Here is a 25,422-nt window from a genome sequence, read left to right as displayed (position 1 = left end):
TTTTACGTCCACCTTTTCATAAAATGATTCACCCAAAGTGGTTTATAATACATTGAATAATAATCAGTATTTTCCCTATCTGTCCTGGCAGGCTCATAAGTACTGTGTTAGTTTTTTGTTCGTTTCCAGCTGATTCTTTTTGATTTCATCTGAAAGTATATTTTGAGGCTTGAACATTGAATGCTGATTTGTGTTGAATAGCAGTGGCCAATATTATATATATTTCTGTGAATTTTGAAAAAGAAATTTCACATACACTATTGCACTTCATGATTTTCACTGTGATCTGCACTGTGGGAGTAAGTCCAGGGATGTTTCACAAGTGAACCCTGTTGGATATACAGAGTGACAACTTCGCCTTTACGGTTATCTGGTGCAAAGTTGTGAAAACTGAAGACTCCCTTCACATAATTATTGTTTGTATTAGTATTTTCTTCATTCTAATAATATATACTTTTTTGGCCGTTTGTTTTTCTCACTTCATCAAGGAAGGATTTTTTTTCTTGATATTGCTATATTCTTTCCTAGTGGGTTTGTGCGATTTAAATAGTCCATATTTAAATATTTAAATAGGCTGAAGGAAATACAAAGGTGGTTTTGTGGGTGTCAGGTCAAAAGCGCGCCGGGACAAAGGCGCGAGCAGACAATTGAGCGCAGTGCGGAGGCGCGCGCCGAAGAAAAAGACTGTTTTTAGGGGCTACGACGGGGGTGTGTGGGGGGACCCCCCCCACTTTACTTAATACAGATCGCGCCGCATTGTGGGGGATTTGGGGGGTTGTAACCCCCCACATTTTACTGAAAACTTAACTTTTTCCCTGTTTTTAGGGAAAAAGTTACGTTTTCCCTAAAATGTGGGGGGGTTACAACCCCCCAAACCCCCACAACGCCGCCGCGATATGTATTAAGTAAAGTGGGGGGGCTCCCCAACAAAACCCCCCATCGCAGCCCCTAAAAACAGTCTTTTTCTTCGGCACGCGCCTCCATCTTGCGCTCAGTTGTCGGCGCGCGCCTTTGTCTTCCGCGTTACTGTCTATGAACTGGTTTTGTGAGATTTGTAGATGAAGAGGATGTATATGCAGAGGATGGTGATGTGGATGATCTTAAGGTAGCCAAATGTAATGCCCCTCAGAGCTGGGAGAACCGTAAAGACTGGGTTGAGAAGTACTGCATTACAGTACCTGCAGCACTGATTTCAATGGATAAAATCAAGAACTGCAGACACCACAGTACTTTGGCATTTAAATTCCAAACCAGGACTGGCCACAACACTTTTCTCCTGTAACTGGGTAACTTAGGACTCCTTTTACTAAGCTGCGTTAGGGCTTTAACGGTTAGCGTGCCCTAATCTTCTGCGTGCGCTAAAAACGCTAGCGCATCTTAGTAAAAGGAGCACTGACGAAATGCTATTTTGGTTCTCTTTCAATGTGAGCAGTGTTGGGTCTTCCCAGCTCAATATCTTAATATTTGGTCATTTAGGTGCATTCTTAGAATCTAAATATTGGCACTCCCTTTATAGAACTACTTCATAGTGTGAAAGACCTTTCTAATAAGGTTATGTACTCCTGCTATGATTGTACTACATAACATTTTGATTTTGAAATGTGTCATTCAAATGTAGTATGTTTGGACAGTAAAATAAATACAATTTTTTAACATCTTTATTCTCTCTCTCTCTTTCTTTTTAAGTATGCAGACCTAAGTGAATACAAGCAATACATATTCACCTTCCCAATACACTTCTCCCTCCGTATTCGCTGTGATAGGGGATTAACAGAATTGCAAATACAGAAAACCCACGAATAACTTTTTCATGTTATTCGTTGTTTTCTATTAAAAACCATTGTGAATATAGTGAAACCGTGAATAACATGGTGGGAGACCTGGTCTGTTCCTGAAGGAGGGGCAAAACATGGTGAAGAAAGTGCTGGGAATCGGTGATTTTCTCTGTAAATGCTTGGAATCAGCGATTTCTCTATGCAAGCTGATATAATTTGGGGTGAGGAGCCAGCAAGCTAAAAACCGTGAATAATCGAAACCGCAAATACGGAGGGAGAAGTGTATCTTCGTTCTATGTAACACTATGTAATATCTTCATTCTATATAACACTATGTAACAATTTTTTTGTTGTTCCTGGGTAATAAGTGTTCTTTCTTAATTGCATATGCCACATAAGAATAGAAAATGGCTATCACTCCCCTCAAACTTTGCTTTTGTGACCAGGACTTTGATATTTTGAAATTTACCTTTTGATGCAGAACATTCAAGATTGACTCCAAGCCGAGTAAACTTAGGGGCCCTTTTGACATCTAGGCTCAAGCAATGGAACTTGTTGGATTAAAGTGTGCAAGTCACAGATCAGAGGAAATGTCACCAAGCTTTTTCCACCTTCTTCACCCATCAAGATGAACTCTGCTTCTGCCACAATGTGACCAGTCTGTCTGAGGCAATTAGAATCACCTGTAACCCAAAAGAGTGATGATTCTTCATTGACAGCTCATCCAGGAGCATCAAAACCATACTTCTCCATAAGGGGACAAATACCTGTCTCTTCCACTGGCTCACTCAGTTAAGAACATAAGAGATGTTGCTGCTGGGTCAGACCAGTAGTCCATCGCGCCCAGCAGTCCGCTCACGCGGCGGCCCTTTTGGTCAAAGACCAGTGCCCTAACTGAGACTAGCCTTACCAGCGTACGTCCTTGTTCAGTAGGAACTTGTCTAAATTTGGCTTGAATCCCTGGAGGGTGTTTTCCCCTATGATAGCCTCCAGGAGAGCATTCCAGTTTTCCACCACTCTCTGGGTAAAAAAGAACTTCCTTACGTTTGTACGGAATCTATCCCCTTTCAACTTTAAAGAGTGCCCTCTCGTTCTCCCTGCTTTGGAGAGAGTGAACAACCTGTCCTTATCTACTAAGTCTATCCCCTTCAGTATCTTGAATGTTTTGATCATGTCCCCTCTCAATCTCCTCTGTTCGAGGGAGAAGAGGCCCAGTTTCTCTAATCTGTCACTGTACGGCAGCTCCTCCAACCCCTTAACCATCTTAGTCACTCTTCTCTGGACCCTTTCGAGTAGTACCGTGTCCTTCTTCATGTATGGCGATCAGTGCTGTACGCAGTACTCCAGGTGAGGGCGCACCAAGGCCCGGTACAGCAGCATGATAACCTTTTCCGATCTGTTCGTGATCCCCTTCTTTATCATTCCTAGCATTCTGTTTGCCCTTTTCGCTGCCGCCGCACATTGTGTGGACGGCTTCATCAACTTGTCGATCAGAACTCCCAAGTCCCTTTCCTGGGATGTCTATCCTAGTACTGCCCCGGACATCCTGTACTCATGCCTGAGATTTTTCTTACCGACATTCATTACTTTACATTTATGAAAATAAAAACAAAAACTGTGGATACAGATGTTCTGGAGATAATTTATTAAACACTGACATATAAAACCAAGAAAATTCAATTTAAAAAGTACAATGATAAAAAATACTGTGATAAAAATCCAACCGGACCCTACACAGTCCGTGTTTCCCTGCTATCTCTGCCTTTGGGACAGTAGGCACACAAAAGTGCACTGTGAAAAGCAGGACTGACCTCAGAAGACTGAGTTCTTTGAAGGGAGAATTAACGTCAAATGGGAACCACTGGTGGACCCCTGGAAGGTGCAGGTGCAACCACTGCACATCAAATTGGGCCTAAAGAAACAATTTGTCAAAGCTCTAAATATGGAGTCGGCAGTCTTCAACTACCTTCAAAGACATCTTCCCTAATCTGTCTGAAGCAAAGGTCAAAGCTGGTATCTTCGTCAGACCACAGATAAGGAAGATCCTAGGGTGCAAGGAATTTCTACCAAACAGAAGATGGAATTGGTGTCTATTCAATTATTAATTACACTGCCCACAAGACCCAGATTCGATCAAAGTCAGCAATCTAATTGAAGAGAGGAAAAGGGTCTCAGAAACCAAATCAGAACCTTCAATATTCAAATGAACTGGGACTAAATGGTTCCAGATTTCAATCATTTACCCTGAAAAACCTCTCAGACTATAAAATACTAAAATACAAATCAAATGACAATTTTATAACATGCTTAAATATCAGCACTAATGAATATTGTTCTACAGAAATCAAGAACTTATCTTGATCCAATGTTCTCAACCCAACACGACAGGACCCATTTCACAGGGGTCTCAAGTAAGAAGGCTGCTTACTGTATATTTGGCACGTAGACCCTTCTAAAACAGATCTAGTTCCAAACGTATAAGTGCTGCCCAGGATGTCTTGCAAAATGATTGCTTATCGCTGCAAGACGTCCATGTCTAACCCCTCTTGAGACTGCTCAAAGCCCACCCTTAACATGCCTCCACCATGCCCATCTCGTGCTCTGAACGTACAGAAGATGGAACACCTCGCTAGACATACAGAAAGATGGTTCTTGGTTAAGGTTCAAACAGTACTTTTATTTCTTGTGCAAAACCCCCAAAAAACCAAAACCCCAAAATATGGCCTGAGCTGAACAAATTAGAGTAAAAAAAAAAAAAAAAGAACATTCTTCATTTGACAAACAGGAAGATTTAGCACAGTTCCATTTGACTTTTCTATAACAGCATTCCCTGTGCTTCTCTGCTCAAAACCCCAGGGGAATCTCCCTTTCCCCTATCCACTCCAAGTTTCCTCCCTCTGGAAAAGGAGTTAGCATTTACAGTCCCCCCGCCCCCCAAAAAGTTTTCAAATCCAAATAACTTTTTAGCTTCCTGCTTCTGTGCTTTTCACATTCTCCAACCAGCTTAATCAGTTTCACTTTCCCTCAATTAGCCCAACCTTCCTTCAGCAACAGTGTTGGGATTAGCGCCCATGAAAAGGATCTGGGTATCATCGTAGACAATGCGATGAAACCTTCCGCTCAATGTGCGGCAGCCAAAAAAGCAAACAGGATGCTAGGAATTATGAAAAAAAGGGATGGTTAACAAGACTAAGGGCTCCTTTAACGAAGGTGTGCTAGCGTTTATAGTACATGCACACAATTAGCGTGCGCTATAGCATGCACTAGCTGAAAAACTACCGCTTGCTTAAAAGGAGGCAGTAACGGCTAGCGCGCGGCATTTTAGTGTGCGCTAAGCACACGCTAAAACTACTAGCACAGCTTTGTAAAAGGAGCCCTAAGAATATTATAATGACCCTGTATCGCTCCATGGTGTGACCTCATCTGGAGTATTGCATTCAATTCTGGTCTCTTGAAAGATATAGTGGCGCTAGAAAAGGTTCAAAGAAGAGCGGCCAAGATGCTAAAGGGGATGGAATTCCTCTTGTATGAGGAAAGACTAAAACTGTTAGGGCTCTTCTGCTTGGAAAAGAGATGGCTGAGGGGAGATAGGATTGAAGTCTACAAAATCCTGAGTGGAGTAGAATGGGTACAAGTGGATCGATTTTTCGCTCCGTCAAAAATTACAAAGACTAGGGGACACTCGATGAAGTTACAGGGAAATACTTTTAAAACCAATAGGAGGACATTTTTTTTCACTCGAAGAATAGTTAAGCTCTGGAACGTGTTGCCAGAGAATGTGGTAAGAATGGATAGCGTAGCTGGTTTTAAGAAAGATTTGGACAAGTTCCTGGAGGAAAACTCCATAGTCTGTTATTGAGAAAGATATGGGGGAAGCCATTGCTTGCCCTGTAGTGGTAGCATGGACTATTGCTACTCCTTGGGTTTTGGCCAGGTACTAGTGACCTGGATTGGCCACTGTGAGAACGGGCTACTGGGCTTGATGGACCATTGGTCTGACCTAGTAAGGTTATTCTTATGTTTTTATGTTGCAGGCTGTAACAACATCCCCCAGGTTAGGACAGAAGGGTATAGAATTAAACCCCAGGTTTTAAATTCCCTCCCGCCCATACTGAATAGCATCAGCATTATGCCTGCATTTAAGTTCCCTCTCAAGGGTGTAATGGGGCACTGCCTGACAAGGCTTCCCTTTTCTCTCAAAAGTCTCAGCTGCGTGCCTGACTCCACTGTTAAACTCTATGGGCTCAGTTGTAGCTCTCTTTTCCTTCCCCTGGGCGTTTTAGACCACTCTGCACTACCCTTCCTGTGACAATATGTTGCTTCATAAGAATGAAAGATGAAAATTTATTTATTTATTTCAATTTCTATCCCGTCCTCCCATAAGCTCAGAACGGGTTACAAGCCAACATTCACAATGGAAAATATTTTGGACCCTACAAGACTATACAGCAACTTAACTACATTTTGGACAGTTCATAGACTATACAACAACTTAAGTACAGAAGAGTGCAGAAAGGAGAGGGGGAATATAAGGGGGTCGCAGTGTTCCCTCTAAGCGGGCGGGTGTTGTGAGCAAACTTTTTTCACTGTGAGCTAAAAATATCGGGCGCCAGCAAGTTATGAGCCAAATAAATATGTTGCTTTCTACCACAGAACTTCCTTACGTTTGTATGGAATCTATCCCCTTTCAACTTTAGAGAGTGCCCTCTCGTTCTCCCTGCCTTAGCTACTAAGTCTATTCCCTTCAGTACCTTGAATGTTTCTATCATGTCCCCTCTCAATCTCCTCTGCTCAAGGGAGAAGAGGCCCAGTTTCTCTAATCTTTCGCTGTACGGCAACTCCTCCAGCCCCTTAACCATTTTAGTTGCTCTTCTCTGGATCCTTTCGAGTAGTACCGTGTCCTTCTTAAAGTACCAGTGCTGGACGCAGTACTCCAGGTGAGGGCGTACCATGGCCCGGTACAGCAGCATGATAACCTTCTCTGTCTCTTCAGTCCAGCATCTGCCCCTTCCATTCACTGTCTGTCTTTCCCTGCCATCTCTCCTCCTGCCCCCCCCCCACCCCCCAATTTGGTCTAGCATCCATCATCTTCCTTCTGTTCCCCTCATGGTCTGGCATCTCTATCCTTCCCTCCCCCCTGTGGTTTTTAGCATATCTCTCTTCTCATTTCCTCCACTCAGATCTGATCATTCTCTGCTCTCTCTTCCCTTTTCTTCTCTGGTCTTCCTTCTCTATTTTCTGCCTCCATCTAAATTAAATTCTTTCTTACTATTTAGTCCCGTTTCCCTCTTTTCACTGTGTCTACACACAGCTTGTCACCCCTTTCCCTCACCCCTCCATTATCTTACTATTTTCTTCCCCCTTTATTTATCTCCTCCTTCCATCCAGTATGTGTTCTTTCCCCACTTCCATTCAGCATCTGCTCTCCCTTCTCAACTGACATCCATCTGCCTTCTGCTCTCTCTCCCTTCTTCTCACTTCCATCATCTGTCCCCTTCTCCTCTCTCTCATCTCCTCCATTCCATCATCTGCCCCTTCTCTCTCTCTCTCTCTCTCCCCCCCCCCAACTTCCATCATCTGCCCCCCTTCCCCTCACCTTTGTGGGTCACTTTCTTTCCCCTGAGGGTGGCTCATGTCACAGGGGAAGCTTTGGCCGAGCAGAACCGCTTGATTGACAGTGGAACTTACTTGATTGATGTCGATGCTGGGGCCCGTTGCCGTTTGAAGGAAAAAAAAAAAGGTGGAAAAAAGGAACCTGTAAAGGCGAGAGGAAGGGAAACCTCCAGGACAGCTGCTTTTTGCCCTCCTTCAGCGGCCCAAGAGTTCAGACCAGCAGCGGCAGCTCTGTATGCTTTTAACTTCGGCACAGAGCTGCCCCTAATCAATAGTTTAGCGCGGTTTCATGAGGCAGCCTCGGGGCCTTTGATAGCCGGCCCGCTTCGATGATGCGATGTGGGCCGGCCTAGCAAAGGCCCCAAGGCTGCCTTATGAAACCGCGCTAAACTATTGATTAGGGGCAGCTCTGTGCCGAAGTTAAAAGCATACACAGCTGCCGCTGCTGGTCTGGAGGTGCGGAGACAAGGCAGGAGGCAAACGCGGTGGAAGGCAGGAGTCCCGGCGAAGGCAGGAGTCCCGGCACAGCGACTGCAACAGGAAGTTGCAAGTCAGCTGACGCCGGCCTTTCGTTGCGGCGGGGACCGAATCCTTCGCGGACCGACAAGATTTTGTTTGCGGACCGGCGGTTGAAGAACTGTGCTCTACACTGTGTGCGCTGTGACGAGAAACTTGTGCGCTGCGAGGTAATATTTTGTGCGTCAGCGCACCCCAGCGCAGCTTAGCGGGAACACTATTTTTTAACAAAAGCAAAGTTTTATGGAAATAACAGACATTTTCTACACTTTTTAGGCATGAGTCAGTTTCTGGGTGGATTACAGAATAGTAATCAGGTATTTTTCCCTATCTGTCCTGGCAGGTTCACAATCTAACTGTATTTGGGTGGTGATGAGTTGGGTGACTTTCCCAGGGTCACAGGGAGAAGACTGGGATTGAACTTGCAACCTCAGAATGCTGAGGCAGCAACTCTAATCACTAAGCCACACACCCTTCCCACAGTTACTGTCCATGAACAAAAATCATGTATGTGGAGGGACATTTTTGATAGAACATCTAAGTCCGCCTTTGGATGTTTTCCACAAGATGTTCAAAGTCTGGAATGAACAAATGCCCATTTTCGAAACTGACGAAAACCACTAGATGTTCAAAAATTTTTTTTTGAAAATCACCTATTTAGATGTCTTAGCTGACAGAACGTCCAACCATAGGACATTTAATTTTATTTGCCACTGTTGACCACAGAAACGACCAGGTGCAAAATGTCCAAATCCAGACCATTTTGATATGGGAGGGGCTAGCATTCTAATGGTCTGGCTACACAGACATTCAACAGAGCAGTGGGGCACCTTAAAGGGTACTACTGAGAACTTCAAATAAAGGGTGCCAGGTGCACATATCGCTATATATCCCTTATAATTTATTGTAAGCCCTCCAAAACTACTATTCCCACCTGTTTACTACCCTAATAGCCCTTATGGCTGCAGGTGGCACCTATTTAGTAGTATAGTTGGATTTTGGTGGCATCACACTTTCCATCAGAAATGTGATGGTTAGAGTGACTTATGGGCCTGGGTCCTCCTCACTCTATGGTTCACTAGCCCATCTCCAAGGCTACTTAAGACACCTGTGTGCAACTCTACTAGGCTTTCCTATAGCAGGTGCTGCTGTTTTAGAGACAGTTTGTACTGTTTTATTCAGATCTTTGTGGGGTGGGAAGGGTTTAGTGACCACTAGGGGAGGGGATCCCTCCTCTGATCATATGATCAATTTGGGTACCTTTTGGGCACTTAGATGCTTTTAAAACAGGTCTAGCTCAGAACATCTAAGTTCCACTCAGGATGTCCTGGGAAAGGTTAGATTATTACCGCAAGACGTCCAAGTCTAAGCACACTCAAAGCCCACCCAGCCTCCAACTTGCCCCCTTTAATTCTGGATGCAAAACAGGTAGGACGCCTCACATGATGACCAGAAAGATGGCTTCGAATATCGGCACTTCGACATCCTTGCTATTAGGATGTCCAAGTGCCAATGTATGCCATTTTGGGGACATCTCAGTGTTTTGAAAATGCTCCTAATAATGTTATTATATTTATTCTGCCTTCTGCTTAGCCACTTGCCTGCTTTTCAGTCTTAAATGATAGTGAGTGAGTGTGTGACACACATACACTGTAAACATAAAAACATAAGAATAGCCTTACTAGGTCAGACCGATGGTCCATCAAGCCCAGTAGCCCGTTCGCACGGTGGCCAATCCAGGTCACTAGTACCTGGCCAAAACCCAAGGTGTAGTAATATTCCATTCTACCAATACAGGGCAAGCAGTGGCAAAAGCACCAGCTGACACAAGATCCTTTCATCTTCGAAATCTCAGAAAGAAAGAAGCTCACCTGCAATTTTGAGGTATGGTTTAATCTGGAACACAGAGACCAAAGCCTCCCTTTTCTTCTGGAGTGGAGGAGTGGCCTAGTGGTTAGAGCAGCTACCTCCACAATCTGAAGTTGCGAGTTCAATTCCTCTGGGCAAGTCACTTAACACTTCATTGTCCCAAGTCAAAAATAAGTACAGTACCTGTCTAAAATATGTAAATTGTTTTGATTGTGTAAAACCATACAGAAAAAGCAGTATGTGCAAGTTCCATCCCCTTTATCTTTCTGTATCTTCAGCAGGCTTCTTGCTGCTCACCACCCTTCACTTATCTTGAAGGTCAGGAAGAGCAGGAGAATGCATGAGGCCAGTATCCAGCAGGATTCATTCAAGAAGGCCAGATTTTGAACCAAGACACATAAGTACCCAAACAGCTTGCCAGTCACTGAACATTTCACTTCTGTGCATTCATGCCATCTGTCCTTTTGTATACAGTATTGTATAATCATTCCCATTGACATGATCCAAGCCAGACTATCAGAAGAGCAGATGAAAGAGAAGCCCACTTGATTCATGGGTACTTGACTAGGATGAACAGAAAAACTGTACTACATCAAGGCCAGAAAATCCTTTGAAAAAAAAAATACTGCACTTATAGTGGCAAAAAAAAGAGATACTCTTATAACTTAATTAATTAATTTTTTTTTTTCATTAGATGCCAACATTATTGTTTGTATTCTATACAGTCAAGTAATGACACTCAAAAACAATTGCAGAAGTTACGTAGTATACACGAGGGGCCTCTGACACTCATAGGGCTACTAAATACTGATGTATCAGTCACACAATCAAAATTGCACTCGGAGAAAGGTTCCTGATGCCACTGAAAATAGATTGAAATTCCTGATGCAGCTTGCTCTGGTGAAACATCAGGTTCTTCCTCTTTTAGGAGTAATCCTGTGTCAATAAACTACATCTCGATTTTGGACTCTTGTGGTCTGATTAGGGTTACCAGATTTTACGTATGTAAAATCCAGACCCATAGACATGCACCCATACCCACCCCATTACACCAACGCCATGACCCAGCCTCATCCCTAGCCCCGCCCCCCTCAGCCTGCTCATTTTGGTCTATGCCTTTATAAAAAATGAAAACAAAAAAACAAAAAAAACCAGGCAGAGCTGTCTACCGACAAGTCTGGACCTGTCAGTTTTTTCAGGGCAGTAGGAACGATTGCTATTTTTTGTGGGAATGTTAGAGTATTAATTGGTGAGCATAGAGTTTGTATGAAATTTTAATATTAATGACCCATTCATATGCCTGGATCAGAGAATAAGTGATCACACAGAAAAACAAATGGTGTGCTACTATGGGCATTGTGTCGGTATATACGATTGGTCACTAAACCAGTCATAGTAATATAGTACATGATGGCAGATAAAGACCTGAATGGTCCATCCAGTCTGCCCATAAGTTATATCCATACATGTTTAGATTAACTTGTCTCTTCTTTGATATTTCTGGGCCGTAGACTGTAAAGTCTGGCATTGTCCAAATGCTGAAGTTGCCATCCAAGCTCACTCCAGCCTATCCAACCATCCTGTTGTTCGCAGGATATCTACCTTAAAGTCTGTCCATTAACATCCTCATGTTCCATATTAGTGGAGTTCCCATTGATGCCCATCCTACACCGAAACACCATATATGGAACACAGACCATGCAGGTCTGTCCAATACCGGCCTTAGTTCTTTAATTTACATCCTCCATTTTCTAATTAGAGATCCTCTATTTTTATCCCACGCTTTTAGTGACGATCGTTAGATGATCGGTGACTTTTGTGCATCTAGGCCATTGTTAGGTGATTAGGTACAGTACTTCGATGTCCCCGTTCCTGAATTATGTTTGTAAATCCTTATCAGTAGTGCCTGCCTCTGTTTTCTTTATGTACTGTCCTTTCTAAGGCACTATAAATTTGAATTCATGCATTCCTTATATATTAAAGAAAAAAAACCAACTCACATATGTTATTACTTCTTGCTGTGTGCCACTGTTTCATGATGGGCTGTATCCCGCAGTTATCAGCTCCCACATGTGCATTACAGTTGTACTTCCTTTTCTCACTGATTGCAGGACATTATTATCTCCAGCAAGAGATTCTTATGCTCATTAGCTCTTTCAAACACCGGGTTCAGCACCATAGTAATGATCACATTACAGTCAGAACAGCTGGCCGCAGAGTTATGATGTCACAGGTAAATTCAGAAGAACAAGAGGAATGGGAAGATGAAGCCTTAAAGTGTTTCTTTTTTCTGACTCTTCATCCATATGAGAGTTCACACGTGGAGCTAAATGCTGACTTGTCTCTGGAGCTAAATTACGAAAAGCAAGCTTAGCATTCATCAGGCACGCAAGGGCTCAATTGGTATGGGAGTTTTCACTCACTAAGGGAGCTCTGCTGCATGGAACCTGACACATTCATTTAGCAATTATGATGTTTGAAGGGATTATTAACAGTGAGTGAACTCTGATGTTCTACAGCTCTCTGTGGCGGTGCACAGCTCTGGCGATTTTTTTCATATTCACTTACCGATACTTGGGTCAATTGCAATAGCATTCTGTTTTTCTGACAAGTAAAAATAGGGGCAAAAGCAAACATGACATTAGGGTTTCCACTGGCCAGACCCATGCCAGAATCATTACGATAAAATGCAAGACAATCTATCACAATGGCAAAATGTTTCTAGTTTTTAGACTATTTCACTGTAGGAAGAATGCAGCCAGCCACTCACACTTTCAGGATATTCACAATGCATATGCATGAGATAGATCTGCATGTGTTGCTTCTTTTGTATGTAAGTTGGATTGGATTTATTTGATTTTATATACCACCAGTTAGGTGGTATACAAAAAAAAAACAACATTTATTCCATTTGCCTGTTTGGAATGATAATGTTTCATCAAGGAATCTCTTGTAAATACAGCCCTTCATGGAAGGAAAAGCGAACAGGTAAGCACTACGTGTGCAAGTTGAGCCTGGAAATTTGAAATGATGAGATAGATAGATCGGGGATGAACCTGTTATGGTTTTGAAGCAAAGGCAAGCAAACTTAAAAATGACCCTTGCTTCATCAAGCAGCCAGTGTAGTTTTTTTGTAATACGAGCTTATATGATCTGATTTCTTGAGACTGTGTTTCAGCTGACAAGTCTTTTTCAAGGGTCCTAAAGAGCTCTTCAACTTGGACTCTTCAAATTTAGAAATCAATTCCATTATACCTACTACTCGTCCACGACTGACTTTAGGACCCTTGAAAAAGGCTTGCCAACTGAAACATGGCCCGTGTCGGGTCACGTAGTCTTTTATATGTTTGATGTGGACTAATTTTACCATTGTTTGAAGATATCTTGAAGAAATAAAGGAAAGTCAAGAACATTGTGTTTCTCCACAGTTTGTTTTACTTTGGATTGCTTCTTTTTCTGTGGAACATTGGGTCTTCTTGTTTTGCACCTCACAATTAGATCTTCACCTATCTACATTACACTACCTTTCAAAAGAGGACAAAAACCTACCTGTTTGAAAACTGGACCTCATGATAATCCTTACAACTCCTAACTCTAAAGTAGACTGGCAACTGTTCAATCTTCATATAATTTGATTGAACCAACAACTCGTGGACTAGTAATTATATCTGCTTACTCTAAGTCAGTGGCGTACCTAGGGTATGTGGCACCCGGGGCCCATCATTTTTTGACACCCCCCCCCCCCCCCCTCATGGAAAAATTTTTTTTTTTTTTTTTTTGCAATAACCATGAAATGGAATAAATGGTCAGAATAGAAACAGGCAGTGAAAATTTTCTTTTATTGAACCTCATTTATGTAACCATTATTCCAAACATAACATAACATAAATTATGTCGGAATTGTCATGACATCAGAAGTACATATGGAGTAGTTGCAGGTGATGCTTGGGACAGTTCTGATTATGTTAGTTTGGTTTTATGTGTTTTTTGAATAGAAGGGTTTTTATTTCTTTTTTTAAGGTTTTGTAGTTTGTGGTCGAGGTCAATAGGTTGTAGAGTTGGGGGTCAAGTGTTGCAGCTCGAATGGCTAGGAGGTTGTCGAACAGTTTTTTTCTTTTGACGTTTTTGGTTGGAGGGTGTGTGAATGGTGCGTGAGTTCTCCTATGTCTGTTTGAAGTGGATTGAATTATTTAGCTGAAGAAATTAGTTACCCCCCCATTCCACACACATTAATTCTCTTCCATTTTTGTTCCCATTATAAAAAAACACTGATAAGTTCCCAGGAAAAAAATACATTAAAATAAGAAGTGAAAACAAAGGCCCCTACAGATGAGAACATAACATAAGAATAGCCTAACTGGGTCACACCAATGGTCCATCATGCCCAGTAGCCCATTCTCATGGTAGCCAATAGTGCTGCCCGATTCAGAGAAAAATATTTCATTCGATTCGATTCACCCTGTTGAATCGATTTTTCGATTAGATTCACTGTTAATGACACCGCTTTTTAAGTTTAAACAAAGTATAACAATAAATTTCACAACAACAATAAATTTCACAAAGTACTTAAAAAAAAAAAATCACATTTTTCCATTAAAGCAGTTCTGGAGACATTTGCTTGAACAGTCTTTTTTCCCAGTCCATAAGCAAGCAATATGAAAAAGATTTCCTTAATTATCTACTCAAACATTTTTGCTATTTACTTTCATTGTACCTAGACTATTATTCAGTAGAAAAAATTTAGTTTGTTCAATCAAGCAGAACATTCACTCATAGAAGTCCAATGTCCACACAGGATTTGATTGAACAAACCATATTTTTTCTACTGAATAATAGTTTAGGTATACTGAATAGCAAAAATGTTAAAGCCACACAGAAAAGCAGTAAAAGTCAATAGGTTCTCCAAGTGGGAACAACCTGATGTCTCAGCACTTGAGGAAAAGACCACGTAATAATGTTTATAAGATAAATCATATAAATGATTATACTGAAGCAGGGTGTCCTCAGCGTGAGAGGTAAGCGAGAGGAGAGAATTCTCCAGTGCTTTACACAATAAGGCTCCTCTGCCTGCAGTGCACACCATCATAGGACACCTCAGGTGTGCTCAAATTAATCAATGTGATAAATTAAACAGTGATAAACAATTGGTCAATCACAAGAGTGCAAGATCAAACAGGTTGTTCCCACTCAGAGAACCTATTGACTTTACTGCTTTTCTGTGTGAGTAGATAATTAAGCAAATTTCTGATAGCCTACAGAACTGATTCTCACCTTCCATCCCCAGCCCCCAAGACTTACCAGACCCCCCCTGCCGATGCATTTACTTACTGCCTGAACTGGATATTAAATCGTGGGGAAGAGAGGAGAAATGCGGGGAAAGAGCCAGCCAAAACTAGTATTTGTTGCTGCTGAGTGCACCAATCCAGGGCAAGCAGACGCTTCCCCCATGTCTTAATAACAGACAATGGACTTTTCCTCCAGGAATTTGTCCAAACCTTTCTTAAAACCAGCTACGCTATCTACTTTTAACATAACTTCTGGCCACTTCATTTTTAAGCTTAGATCTTTCCTTCCAAACAGAGACCTTGCTAGATGTCAAATACAGCACAAGGTAACTTCACATGGACTTAACTGTGCAGGAAATGAATCTCCTCATACACCCACCATATAGTGCAAAAATGTGCAAAGGTCTGTTTTTTTTCTTTCGATCACTACATAGCCTAATGCCACACAAGCAGCGCTGTTACAAACATATTCTGAAGGTCAATGCTAAGGTTGACAAAGTTTCCTTCCTTGGACCAGAAGGAGATACTGACAAACCACTGGAAGAGATTCTAAAACAACTACCCAGAAATAACACCCAAAGACCCACTCAGTGTGTGAACCAGTTGAGTGGAGTGGACTAACTGGGGGTGGAAATGGGCCCAGAGTTTGCTCAGCAGAATTTCCCAGACTACCTCTTCCTCTCAACACACTGACATGCTACCACCACCACCAACACTAGGAACACCTCACCGAGTATGCCAGCAATGCTTATAAACTTTATAAAACACATTATTATATTTTCTTATAAAGCATATATTTTAACTGAACTCAGCCTTGCCATTCACAAAAATAGAAAAGTTCCCATTTCAAGCTGTCTCATGTACACTTTTCAAATCTAACATATTGTAATCACAAAACAGAAAATAAAATTATTTTTTCTACCTTTTGTTCTCTGATCAATATTCAAATCTTGTTGGTCCCAGGCTCTTGTTGTCTTGCTTGCCAGGGTCTCCTTTCTCCGTGCTAACCATCCGTCTGCCATCTCTGTTCTCCCCTTCCGTTTCCCTTCCCTCTCCCGGAGATCTGGCATCTTTCCTTTTTTTTGTCTCCATCCACAGATTCACCTTTTCTCAACTCCCCACCACCCCAGGATCCACCATCTCTCCCTTTCTGTTCCCAACTATCCTCCTATCCAGTATCTCTATCCCCCCTCCACACCATCCCCTGTTTCCAAGTTCTCTCCCTTTCTGTTCCTTCCCTCCCTAAATCCCATTATGCACCATCTCTCTCCCACTCCTCTGTTTTTAGACCCATTATTTCTAACCCCCAAAGTCTGGCATATGCACGTATCTTTGAACCCCCCCCTTCCCTCTCTCCCTCTGTGTACTTTTACACCAGGACCCCCCTCCCCCGAAGGCCTGTCCCCCCTCAGAAGGGCTACACCCCACCCCTGAAGACCTGCACCCCCCGAAGGACTTTACCTCCCACCCGAAGGCCTGTCCCCCCACTTGAAGGCCTGCCTGCCTGTCCCCCCCTTGAAGGCCTGCACCCCCTTGAAGGTCGGCACCCCCCCTGAAGGCATGCACCCCCCCTGAAGGCCTGTCCCCCCTTGAAGGCCTGTCCCCCCCCCCCCTTGTAGGCCTGCACCCCCTTGTAGGCCTGTCCGCCGCCCCTTGTAGGCCTGTCCCCCCCTTGAAGGCCTGCCTGCCTGTCCCCCCCTTGAAGGCCTGCACCCCCTTGAAGGTCTGCACCCCCCCCCCCCGAAGACCTGCACCCCCCCTTGAAGGCCTGCCTGCCTGCCTGTCACCCCCCTCCCCCTTGAAAGTCTGCCTGCCCGCCCGCCCGCCCCACCCTGAAGGCCTGATGCCCCGACCCACCCCGAAGGACCATTCGCCCCCCTGGCCTCCCCGCACTACCTATGAAGCAGCCGCAGCAGGATCGCGACGTCAGCTATCTTTGCGCTGCTTAGGAGCTGCTTCCTGCGCCGGGCTACCTTAAGCTACTGCCCCCCCCCACGCCCGAAGGACCGCTCGCCCCACTGACCTTCCAGCACACCTATGAAGCAGCCCGCAGCAGGATCGCGACGTCAGCAATCCCTCAGCTGCTTGGGCGCTGCTTCCTGCGCCGCGGTCCCGCCCCCTCCTCTGACGTCAGAGGAGGGACGGGACCGCGGCGCAGGAAGCAGCGCCCAAGCAGCTGAGGGATTGCTGACGTCGCGATCCTGCTGCGGGCTGCTTCATAGGTGTGCTGGAAGGTCAGTGGGGCGAGCGGTCCTTCGGGCGTTGGGGTGGACTGAGCGGCAAGGCCGGGAACACCCCCTCAGGGCTGGTACCCGGGGCGGCCCGCCCCCCCCGCCCCCCCCTAGGTACGCCACTGCTCTAAGTAGTCTGCTTTGAATCTATGCCTGCTTACTCTTTATATAATCTGCTCAAATCTAGTCAAGTTAATTCACTATGCCTGCTTACTCTTCATGTAATCCACTTTGAATCCGTAAGGAAAAAACAGAATATAAGTCCCTTTAGCATAGCATAGCATCATGATCCACCCCAGAAAGATGATGTGTCCATCTTTCTGTTGACGGGAACAAATATAAGTAGACAGTTGTATGTTAAAATGAAAATGAGAATAAAATGGTCAGACCAAGAAATAGAGGTAACTGATGGATTGGTTTTCAGAGAAAGAACCAAGCCCAGAGTATGACCTGCTTGGTGTGTGGGAATGTCAATCCATTGTCTAAAGTTAAGGTCAGACAGGAAATTCCTAGCTTGTTAATTAGCTGCTAAGTCACTGACATGTACATTAAAGTCTCCCAAAATTAGAAGATTTGGAAAGCAAACAGATGCTTCTGCTTGTATAGCCTGTTGGCAGGGATCCCATGTCTCTGTGGGCAGTGCTGGAGGGCAGTAAACCAGTAACATTACTTTAGTATTTATGGATCACTAATATGTCCCAGAAGGAGTTCAATGCAATTTACAATTTAGAAGAGCCTGACCATATCCAGGGATTCTATTATTTCATTAGGATTCATGACATAGATAAATTGGTTTGTGTTCAAGTAGGTATGTGATTGTGGCAAATGGCTTGGAGAGAAGATTGACTAAATCTGGTATTGTAGTCTTGATATTATGGGTTCTGGTATGGGTGTCTCATCCCAGTTTGTAAGGAGCTTGGTCATCTATCAAGATAGGAGAGGTGGTTTGTGTCTTGTTTGGTGGTCACAACCTGTTGTTTGTGGGGGAGGTAAGATATTTTCCAACTAGATAGGTTTTTAGGCCTTTATGAAAGTTTTGATAGGATGGGATGTTCCTTAATTTTATTGGTAAAGGATTCCACCATTTTGCTGGCAGGCATGGGATGGTTGTAAAGTGAATAGTTTTGTATTTGATTCCTCTAGGATTTGTGAATATGATTCTCATATGGTTGCTGATTAGGTTATATTTGTCTTTGAGTAGTATTTCGATTAAATTCAATATGTAGTTTGGTGTTTCACCATGGAAGTTTAAAAAGACCAGTGTATATAGTTTAAAAATACACCTTGCTTTGAAGGGAATCCAGTGTAGTTAGAGGTACAGGGGTGTCACTTTATCATATTTAGCTTCTGAGAAAATAAGTCTGGCTGCAACATTTTGAATATTTTATATTCAGAGTATTTTTCCGTATATTTTCTTTGCTTCCTACATAAACGACTTTGCAATAATCTAGTTGGCTTAGTGTCAGTGACTGAAACAAGATTTGAAAGTTTTCTTTGGCGAACCAATGCAGATTCGTTCCAGTTTTATTAGTGTTGTGAATATTCTCCTGGTTAACGTTTATGTTTGTGTCTTCCAGGATAGGTTCTTTCAAATATAATTCTCAGGATTCTCAGTTCTGATTCCAGTTTCAGTGGGGTATTATGCAGTGTTATTTGAGTGTCGTCGCTGGTGATTCTGGGTGGGTTTATCAGTAAAAATATGTTTGTTATGTTTAGTTTCAGTTACATGTTGTTAGCCCAATGCCAACTAGATGAGTGACTTCTACTGATTTGTTGATCTTGTTTCCTTTCTTGTAGAAAGGAATGCATATCATAATATCATCTGCATAGGAAAATTAAAGGAAGTCTTTCTTGTTTAAGAAATGACCTAGTGTTGACATCAGTATGTTGAAAAGTATTGGGGAGAGTGGTGAGCCTTGGGGTACTCTGCTTGATGTTGACTATTCTTCCGACCTTTCTCCGTTCATTTTTATGCTGTATGTTTGTTTGTAGCCAAGTATGCACTTTACTGCTTATCCCTAGCAAGTTTAGGATCAGTAATAGGAGTTGATTGTTTACAACATCAAATAAACTAGCTAAGTTGAATTGTAGTACAAGGACTGGTTGTCCAGGGCTTATATGTGTACTAATCTTTGATGTCAGGGCACTGAGTAGTGTTTCAGTGCTATAGTGTTTTTTTTGAAGCCCGATTGTGTGGTGTGTAGTAGTTTATGGTGTTCCAGGTACTTTGTGATTTGATTTACCACACTTTCTACTGTACAAGCGGCATAAGAAAATTAATTTTTTAAAAGTAACAGCTCTGAAGAGTTGAACGGTGAAGTAATTTCTGTGATCATGAGGTCAGATGTGAAAATTGCTGCAATGCCAATCTAGATGCATGAGAGACCAAAAAGACCTCATATCCCTGGGGCAAGCAATTGTAAAGAATTTAATCAAGTTTTTGTGATGAAGAGTAGGTTGCAGCCTAATGATGTGATATAATCCTTTATCAAAAATGATTTGGAACGCAGAAATTTACAATTCAGTAGTGTGGTGTTGAGTGACACTTGTGATTTTTTTTTTTTTGAGAGGATTAAAAGGGTGGAGCTTAAAGGGACCAAGAACTTGTCTATTCTTAAAGTGCATTGCCGAGCCATTAACAGAGGTAGATTTCCCCATTTTACTAGGATAGGAAGCGGTTGATGTCTTAATGACAAAGCTGCAGAACATAAAATAATAAAATCATACAAAAGAAGTAAACTCACCTGACAAATCCCTATATGCTGGAACAGGAAAGTACTGTTAAAGGCCAATTTTACTGGCGTGCATCAAAAGTGTACACCGCCTCCAAAGTAGCAACCAAAATATGGAAGTATTATACACAAAAAGAAAAGGGAAAAACATCTCTTTCTAAAATTAGGGAAATTCATCCATAACAAAAAGGAATCCAATATTAACAATGGAGGTCAAGTAAGGAAAACTTGTAACATTAAGGGCTCCTTTTATCAAGCCGCGCTAGCGGGGTTAACGCACGTGACTTTTCATCACGCGTTAACTCCCGCGCTGGCCAAAAACTACCGCCTGCTCAAGAGGAGGCGGTAGCAGCTAGCGCGTCCGGCGGTTTAGCGCGCGCTATTACACGCATTAAACCGCTAGCGCGGCTTAGTAAAAGGAGCCCTAAAGAAATAAGCAGGTCATGAAAAGATTACAGGGAATAATTATTCCATTAGACCCATGTAACAGACCTACCAAGGAGCCCTTTACAGACCATGTTTATGGTACAATCAAAGTGGTTCACATCACTACAAATAGGTATTGAAAAAAACTACAAATGATTGATAGGTCAGAGGAAAAAAGCCAGGATAAGAGACAGATCACAACTGCACCGATCCGGACATCATGCAATTGCTCAACTGGGAAAGATTTGGGTAAACAGATGAGTCTTCAGCTTTGCCTTAACTTACCTCCTCCTTCTACGACACTGTGCTAGCAGTTTTTAGCGCGGTGAGCCACACTGAATGGCCCGCGTTGCTCCCGATGCTCATAGAGTTCCTATGAGCGTCTGGCAGTGGCGTACCTAGGGTATGTGTCACCCGGGGCCCATCATTTTTTGACACCCCCCCATGTAAAAAAATATTTTTTTGTAATGACCATGAAACGGAATAAATGGTCAGAATAGAAACAGGCAGTGAAAATTTTCTTATATTCCAAACATAACATAACATAAATTATGTCTGAATTGTCATGACATCAGAAGTACATATGGAGTAGTTGCAGGTGATGCTTGGAACAGTTCTGATTGTGTTAGTTCGGTTTTATGTGTTTTTTGAATAGAAGGGTTTTTATTTCTTTTTGAAGGTTTTGCAGTCTGTGGTCAATGTCAATTGGTTGTAGAGTTGGGGGTCGAGTGTTGCAGCTCGAATGGCTAGGAGGTTGTCGAACAGTTTTTTTCTTTTGACGTTTTTGGTTGGAGGGTGTGTGAATGGTGCGTGAGTTCTCCTATGTCTGGTTGAGGTGGATTGAATTATTTAGCTGAAGAAATTAGTTACCCCCTCATCCCACACACATTAATTCTCTTCCATTTTTGTTCCCATTATAAAAAACACTGATAAGTTCCCAGAAAAAAAATACATTAAAATAAGAAGTGAAAACAAAGGCCCCTACAGATGAGAACATAACATAAGAATAGCCTAACTGGGTCAGACCAATGGTCCATCATGCCCAGTAGCCCATTCTCATGGTAGCCAATCCAGGACACTAATACCTGGTCAAAACCCAAAGAGTAGCAACATTCCATGCTACCGATACAGGGCAAGCAGATACTTCCCCCATGTCTTAATAACAGATTATGGACTTTTCCTCCAGGAATTTGTCCAAATCTTTCTTAAAACCAGCTACACTATCTGCTTTTACCATAACTTCTGGCCACTTCATTTTTAAGTTTAGATCTTTCCTTTCAAACAGAGACCTTGCTAGATGTCAAATACAGCACAAGGTAACTTCACATGGACTTAGCTGTGCAGGAAATGTGAATCTCCTCATACACCCACCATATAGTGCAAAAATGTGCAAAGGTCTGTTTTTTTCTTTCGATCACTACATAGCCTAATGCCACACAAGCAGCGCTGTTACATACATATTCTGTAGGTCAATGCTAAGGATAACAAAGTTTCCTTCCTTGGACCAGAAGGAGATACTGATAAACCACTGGAAGAGATCCCAAAACAACACCCGAAGACCCACTCAGTGTGTGAACCAGTTGAGTGGAGTGGACTAACTGGGGGGTGGAAATGGGCCCGGAGTTTGCTCAGCAGAATTTCCCAGACCACCTCTTCCTCTCAACACATTGACACGCTGCCACCACCACCACTAGGAACACCTCACTGGGTAGGCCAGCTATGCTATAAACTTTATAAAACACATTATTATATTTTCTTATAAAGCACATATTTTAACTGAACTCTCTGACAACCTCAGCCTTTCCATTCACAAAAATAGAAGGAAGAAAAGTTCCCATTTCCTGCTGTCTCATGTCCCCGGCCTATACAATATTTTTTTTCTGCAGACCCTTCAAAAGTCTGACCAAATCCTCGTTTCACTTGCATTATAAAGTACTGAGGATGCCATCTCTCCCCAATCCCAGGTCCTAAAGTCTAAGACAGTAGCGCAAACTAATGCTGCCAGATTCAGGAAAAAAAATTTTGATTCGATTCAGCTTATTGAATTGGTTTTTCAATTCGATTTTCCTGCCCAGTTGGGTGATTTTTTTCAAAACTCCTGGTGGGTTTTATAGCTTTTTCACCCCCTTTGGCTTCTCCTAATCACACTGGCGCTGTGGTGTAAATAAAATAAAGAAACAAAAAGGACTTTTCCTCTCTCTGTTAAATCCTAGCTCACGTTTGCAGTCCAACACCAGCTCTGGCAGGATACACATTTCAAATCTGACATATTATAATCACAAAACAGAAAATAAAATTAATTTTTCTACCTTTTGTTGTCTGGTTATATTTCAAATCTTGTTGGTCCAAGGCTCTGGTTTTCTTCTGATAACTTGGGGTCTCCTTCTTTCTTCTTTCTGCATGCTAACCATCCATCTGCCAACTCTGTCCTCCCTTTCCATTTCCCTTCCCTCCCCAGGAAGTCTGGTATCTTTCCTTTTTTTCATCTCCCTCCACAGATCCACCTTTTCTTAATTACCCTTTCATCCGGCATCTCTCCCTCCTTCCCCACCACCCGAGTCCACCATCTCTCCCTTTCTTTTCCCAATTACCCTCCTATCCAGTATCTCTATCCCTCCTCCACACCATCCCTTGTGTCCAATTTCTCTCCCTTTCTGTTCCTTCCCTCCCTAAATCCCATGGTCCATTATCTCTCTCCCTCTCCTCTATTTTCAGACCCATTATTTCTTCCTCCCCCCCCCCAAAGTTTGGCATATGCACGTCTCTTTGAACACCCCCTTCCCTCCGTGTACTTCTAAACCAGGGTCCCCCCCAAAGGCCTGCCCCCCCTTAAAGGTCTGCCTGTCCCCCCTTGAAGGCCTGCACCCCCCCTTGAAGGCCTGTCCCACCTCCTTGAAGGCCTGTCCCCCCCTTGTAGGCCTGTCCCCTCCTTGAAGGCCTGCCTGCCTGTCCCCCCCTTGAAGGTCTGCACCCCTCCCCCCGAAGGCCTGTCCTCCCCCCCTTGTAGGCCTGTCCCCCCCTTGTAGGCCTGCCTTCCTGTCCCCCCCCTTGAAGGACTGTCCCCCCCCTTGAAGGTCTGCACCCCCTGAAGGCCTGTCCCCTCTTGAAGGCCTGCACCCCCTTGAAGGTCTGCACCCCCCCGAAGGCCTGAACCCCCCCAAAGGCCTGCCCCCCCTTAAAGGTCTGCCTGTCCCCCCTTGAAGGCCTGCACCCCCCTTGAAGGCCTGTCCCACCTCCTTGAAGGCCTGTCCCCCCCTTGTAGGCCTGTCCCCTCCTTGAAGGCCTGCCTGCCTGTCCCCCCCTTGAAGGTCTGCACCCCTCCCCCCGAAGGCCTGTCCTCCCCCCCTTGTAGGCCTGTCCCCCCCTTGTAGGCCTGCCTTCCTGTCCCCCCCCTTGAAGGACTGTCCCCCCCCCTTGAAGGTCTGCACCCCCCTGAAGGCCTGTCCCCTCTTGAAGGCCTGCACCCCCTTGAAGGTCTGCACCCCCCCGAAGGCCTGAACCCCCCCAAAGGCCTGCACCCCCCTTGAAGGCCTGTCCCACCCCCTTGTAGGCCTGTCCCCCCCTTGTAGGCCTGTCCCACCCCCTTGTAGACCTGTCCCTCCCTTGAAGGCCTGCCTGCCCCCCTTGAAGGTCTGCACCCCTCCCCCCGAAGGCCTGTCCTCCCCCCCTTGTAGGCCTGTCCCCCCCTTGTAGGCCTGCCTTCCTGTCCCCCCCCCTTGAAGGACTGTCCCCCCCCTTGAAGGTCTGCACCCCCCTGAAGGCCTGTCCCCTCTTGAAGCCCTGCACCCCCTTGAAGGTCTGCACCCCCCCGAAGGCCTGAACCCCCCCAAAGGCCTGCACCCCCCTTGAAGGCCTGTCCCACCCCCTTGTAGGCCTGTCCCCCCCTTGTAGGCCTGTCCCACCCCCTTGTAGACCTGTCCCCCCCTTGAAGGCCTGCCTGCCCCCCTTGAAGGTCTGCACACCCCCCCAAAGGCCTGTCCCCCCCCTTGAAGGCCTGCCTGTCCCCCCCCTTGAAGGCCTGTCCCCCCTTGAAGGCCTTCCTGCCTGTCTGTCACCCCCCTCCTCCTTGAAAGCCTGCCTGCCTGCCCGCCCGCCCCACCCCGAAGGACTGCTCGCCCCCTGGCCTCCCCGCACCACTATGAAGCAGCACTACCTATGGTCCCGGCCTTGCCGTTCAGTACCCCCCCACCACCCCCGAAGGACTGCTCGCCCCACTGACCTTCCTGCACCACCTATGAAGCAGCCGCAGCAGGATCCCGACGTCAGCGATCTCTGCGCTGCTTAGGCGCTGCTTCCTGCGCCGGGGAGGGGAGGGGGAAGGGGAGGGGAGGCGAGGGGGGGCGGGGGCGCCACCGTCCCGGACGCCACTCACCCTCACCACGCCACTGGAGGGGATTGAGAGAAGGTGCTGAGAACTAGATCTCACAAGTCTGGTGGGTTGGCGAGGGATAATCAGAGAGGCGAGGTAAGGGGTTTGGCCTGAATACAATACTTTATGACAGTCAAAAAATGAAAAAAAAGTAGGGAAATATTTTAAGAAAGGTAACGTGTGAGAATGTGGAGATCAAAGAATTACTGATTCCAAATTTACAATACTTTATGAGCCAGGTCAAAATCTTAAACTGAAGAATTAAAAAAAAAAACTCTTGTTAGGAGACTCCATTTAACTGCTTGTGATCAAAGAAGATAGTACGGATTCTAAAACCTGCATTGTAATCCACTTGGGGACAAAGGATCTGGCCAATAGTGGTGTGCTTGAAGCACAAAGAGTGTTCTAGAAGCTGGGGGAGAGTTTGAAGCCTTTGGTACAGAATGTAGCCTCCTTTGAAGTACTGCCTACCTGATGTAAAGGAGAGGAAAGGCTTCATAATAGAGAGAAGTTCAATAAGTGGCTTAAATTCTGGTGTCAACAAGAAGGTTTTAGACTCATAGGAGAATGGGGCAATGTGTGGAAAAACAAAAGGCTGTATAGTAG

This window comes from Geotrypetes seraphini, chromosome 1, assembly GCF_902459505.1.
Source record: "Geotrypetes seraphini chromosome 1, aGeoSer1.1, whole genome shotgun sequence".
NCBI classification, from domain to species: domain Eukaryota; kingdom Metazoa; phylum Chordata; class Amphibia; order Gymnophiona; family Dermophiidae; genus Geotrypetes; species Geotrypetes seraphini.
This window is presented reverse-complemented; position numbering follows the sequence as displayed.